Genomic DNA, 5,315 nt, shown 5'->3' on the forward strand with positions numbered 1-5,315 from the left:
ATGATAGAAAGTAGTTCTTATTTTTAAATTATTGTCGGTTCATGCTACAGCCGAGGGCTTTGATTTCGAAATAAGAAATACTTGTCTATTACATAGAGATGTGTACGTTGAATTAGAATCTAAAGGTCGGTACGTGCCACAGCCGTGGGCCGTTGGAGACTGATTCAAATGTACGGAATGTTGGGTTAGACTTGACTTAGAATATTGAGTTTATCGTGCCACAGCCGTGACTCAAGTATTCAAGAGGCTAAAGTTTGATTAGGGAATAACATAAGATGTAATTGACAAGAGTTGTCTGCCTATTGAACATTACATGGCGGTTCGTGCTACAGCCGGGGTTGTGTAATGGAATGTAGGATCCCTATTCCCACTAGCATTATGAATGCTTAATTTTTCACGTAGGGGGTTGAATAAATTAGATAAACTAGTGGGAGCCACTTATGAATAAAGACCCGATTCATATAGTGTTTTAAAATGAAATCAAATATTTTCAAAGTGTTGTTATGTGTTTATCATTTACAGATTTACTTTGTACGTTATGTCTTCTGCACTATCACTCAGGAGCATACTAGATGCTCACAAATTGACTGGTCCTAATTATGCTGACTGGCTTCGAAACTTGAGAATTGTTCTCAGGATTGAGAAGCTGGAATACGTGATTGACTCACCTAAGCCTACTGAATCTGCTAGTGATGCACATAATGATGAACATGTTATGTATCGTAGGTGGATAGATGATGCAAATGTTGCTCAATGCATCATGCTAGCTTCCATGAACATTGAGCTACAGAAGTAACATGAGCATATGGATGCTCACACTATCCTCATGCATCTACAAGAGTTGTATGATGTGGCGGGGAGGACAGCTCGATATGAGATATCGAAGGAGCTGTTCGGTTATAGGATGTCTGAGGGATCATCTGTGAATGACCATGTACTTAAGATGATCAATTTGATTGAACGTCTTGAACAACTTGGTTTTGCCATGGATGGGGAGCTGAGCCAAGACTTGGTCTTGCAATCGCTTTCGAGTTCGTTCTCGCAGTTTGTTGTGAACTTTCACATGAATAAGTTGGATGTCAGCCTGCCTGAACTCCACAACATGTTGAAGACTGCGGAATCGAATTTTCCCCCTAAGAAGAGTTCTGTCCTTCTAATTGGTGAAGGTTCCAATCCTAAGAAAAGGAAGAGGAACCCTTCCAAGAAGAAGAAAGTAGGTGAAGAAAACGCCGGTTCCACCAAAAGCTGAAGATCCCAAGAGCAAAGTTGTTTGCTTTCACTGTAACAAGGTGGGGCACTGGAAGAGGAACTGCAAGGTTTACCTTGCAGAATTGAAGAAGAAGAAGGGTAGTGAGACTACCGCTTCTGATTCAGGTATGTTCATGATAGAAGTGAATATGTCATTAAATCAAATTTCTACTTAGGTATTAGATATTGCCTGTGGTTCTCATATCTGTAATTTGTTGCAGGGACTAAGGAGAAGTAGGACTCTTGAGGAAGTGGAGGTGATTCTACTGATGGGAAATGGAGCAAGAGTTGCTGCTAAAGATGTAGAATCATTTCATTTACATATGCCTACGGGCAAGACTATTGTTTTAAATAATTGTTATTTTGTTCCCTCGATTGTGAGGAATATTATTTCTATTCCCATGTTAGACTTGGCTGGATTTTCATTTATTATTGAGAATAATGAATGTTCTATTCTTAGAGATAATATTCTTTATGGACGTGGTACTTTAAATAATGGTCTGTATAAATGTGACATAATTTACTTCAGATTGAACAAACTAATAAAAGAAAAGGGATGATGAAAATCTCACTTCATTGTGGCACTGCAGTCTCCATTTAGTAGACATGGAGAGAGGGCTGCAAATTTGCTAGGAATGGTACACACAGATGTATGTGGACCAATGTCTACGCAAGGCATGGGTGGATTTTCATACTTCATTACTTTCATGGATAATAGATCTAGATTCGGATATGTGTTTGATGAAACACAAGTCTGAAGCCTTTGAAAAGTTCAAAGAGTATAAGTATGAAGTGGAGAAACAAACCAAACATAGTATTATAATTCTTCGATTAGATCGAGGTGGTGAATACTTGAATGGAGAGTTTCTGGATTATCTCAAAGTAAATGGTATAGTCTCCCAGTGGACGCCTCCAGATTGGTATCTGAAAGGAGAAATCGAACTTTGTTAGACATAGTTCGGTCCATGATGAGCTATGCAAATCTTCCAGTATTCCTATGGGGTTACGCATTGGAAACCTTAGCATATTTACTGAATAAGGTGCCTTCCAAATCTGTTCCTCAAACTCCGTATGAGATATGGAAAGAAAGGAAACCGATTCTTAAACACGTTAAGATTTTGGGATGTCCAGTTTATGTCAAGTAAGTTGACCCAGATAAGCTGGAATATCGATCCGTAAAATGTAGTTTTGTGGGATATCCTAAAGAGACTTTAGGGTATTACTTTTACACCGATCATCGGGTGTTTGTCTCTAGACATGCCTTCTTGGAAAAGGAGTTTATCCTTGAAGGAAACAGTGGGAGCAAAATTGAACTTGATGAAGTTCAAGAAGCACAAACTACTACGGATCAAGTGGAAACACCTGTTCTGACTGAACAACCTTCTGTGGAACAACCCATTCGTAGGTTAGGGAGAGTGTCTCTCCAACCTGAGAGGTAATATGGCCTTGTCATTGAGAATGACAATGAGTTGTTTGTCATTGAGAATGACAATGATTTGTCGATCATTGATGATGATGACCCTATGACCTAGAATGAGGCTATGAGTAGTGTTGACTCAGAGAAATGGCATAGTGCCATAAAATCCGAAATGAAATCTATGTATACGGGATACAAAAGAATGATTAGAGCAGATGGCCAGGTGGAGACCTTTAAGGCCAGGCTTTTGGCAAAAGGATTCAAACAAAGGCAATGGATTGACTTTGATGAAACCTTTTACCTGTAGCCCTGTTATAATCAGTTTGGATTTTGCTTGCGATTGCTGCTTACTACGACTATGAAATCTGGCAATTGGCCAGATGGTTTTCTTTCCAAGAGAAATAAAAACCTAGTGTGTAAGTTGCTGCGAACCATATGTGGTTTAAAGCAAGCTTCTCGTAGATGGAACATCCGTTTTGATGAGACAATCAAAGTGTTTGGTTTTATGAAAAACGTAGATGAACAATGTGTCTACAAAAGGGTTAGTAGAAGCGTGATACCATTTCTTCTGTTGTATTGAAATAGAGTTGACACACATAACAACATAGCAGACCCACTCACAAAGCTACTTTATGAAAGTCACTTTGATCGTCATAAAGACTAGACGGGTATTAGATACCAGAGTGATTGGCTTTAGTACAAGTGGGAGATTGAAAGTAATATGTCCTAAGTCCAATCATGTATTAGGATTTAGGAATAACTTTTATGTAATCTGTTTTGATTTCATTGATATTAATAAAAGACTTGTTTTATTTTTATTACGGGCTCTATCTATTTAAGTGTTTAAATAAGATATACCATAGTTTAGAGTAAAGCTTTTTATGGATTATGATGAGATCATAATAGTGAGACCTAAAAGATGATAACTCTAAACTTAAATAGTTCCTGGTCATAGGATTACTAACTGATAATTAATAATCCGCAAAGATTACTATGCTTGCTTCATTATGAAGGATATCTGTTCTCATAGATATTTGTGTGATGACACTATAGCTAGTATGTAGGTGCTTATTATAGAATAAGTTCACTGAACATGACTCGCACAGCTGAACAACTGATGGAGTTCACTCACGTGTCAGCAGTTGTTCACATAGTGATAGTTGTACAAGTATCCTTAGACTTGAGGTCATCATAGTCATCTTGTGTACACTGAACTATGCTTTGGTTTAGTTCTTAGTCTCGAGGGACAATTATTAGGGCTCTACTGGGTATAAGAATTTGTACACGAAGATAGTGTATGATCAATAAAGGATCTACCCCTTCCAGTGAAGGAAGCGAATGTTCAAGGCTGATCCACTTATGCTAGTTCAGGAATCTCTGGCCAGAGTGAATGAAATTAGAAATGAGTTTCTAATTTGCATAGAACTAAGCATAGTAAATGGTAAGCTAGTGATTAAATTAGATAGGCTTGACACAAGATCCATGCCTTGTATTTAATCAGGACATTGTAGGGTAGAAGGAGTTTATTGTACGGTAACTATTCACTGAATAGGTTCTTGGTATTCTAAGCAGTGAATTCGTATTATCCGGATAGTCGCGATATGCTGAGAAGTATCTCTCACGATGTAGAATAAATATGATTAATTAATTAATCATATTTAATAAATTAGAGAATTTATATAAATAATGATAAAATAGTTTTATTATTATTTATTTTTACTACCGGCTTAATATTGAACCTACAAGGTCACACCATAAAAAGAAAATGATTTAATGGTGGAGGAATTAATTAATAATGGCTAATATTTATTTATTTATGAAATAAATAATTAATTGGAAAATTTAATAATTGATTAAATGAGATTTAATTGATTATAAATTAATTAAGAAAAGTTCTTAATATTATTAATTAAGAATTTAATTTTTGGAAATTAAATCAAGAGAGAGAATTATTTCTAAAGTGTTTAGAAAAAGGATTAATAATTAAAAGGTGTTTTAATTATTAATGAGAATAATAAATGGTTTAATAATAATAATATTTTATGGGAAAATTTCAGCTGAAAATTTTGCCTATAAATATACTATTATAAACCCTATTTTTATTCTAACCCGAACCCAAAAGTTTTTAGAAAACCTAATTCTCTCCACCTCCTCCTCCTCCTTAACGTCGTTTTCTTGGTGGATACCGTTGGAGTGCTTTACGTTTGAGGAGCAGCTGCTAAGGATCTCCGATCGTTGCTTTTGGATCGCTATTAAAGGTTAGTAATCGATTCATATGTTTTAATCACGATTTATATGCTTTTATTTGGATTTTATATGTGTAAAAGTGTTTTACCATGCCTCCGCTGCGATTAAAATCCAACAGCTTCTTTGTTCCATCTCAAGTTCATGAGTCTTGAGCATTCCATAAATTTCATCAAGAGTTGTTTCATCAAGATTGTAATTATCTCTTATTGTTGTTGCCTTCAAATCCCAACATTCAGGAAGAGCTAACAGGAATTTAAGGTTTGAATCTTCAAGATCATACTCCTTATTAACCAGTGACAGATCATTCAAGAGTTTGACAAATCTATCATATAAATCAGTCAATAATTCATTAGCCTTTGAATCAAAGTGTTCATACTCTTGAGTGAGTATTGTCTTCCTGTTC

This window comes from Apium graveolens, chromosome 4 (genome assembly GCF_009905375.1).
Source record: "Apium graveolens cultivar Ventura chromosome 4, ASM990537v1, whole genome shotgun sequence".
In the NCBI taxonomy this organism is placed as follows: Eukaryota; Viridiplantae; Streptophyta; class Magnoliopsida; order Apiales; family Apiaceae; genus Apium; species Apium graveolens.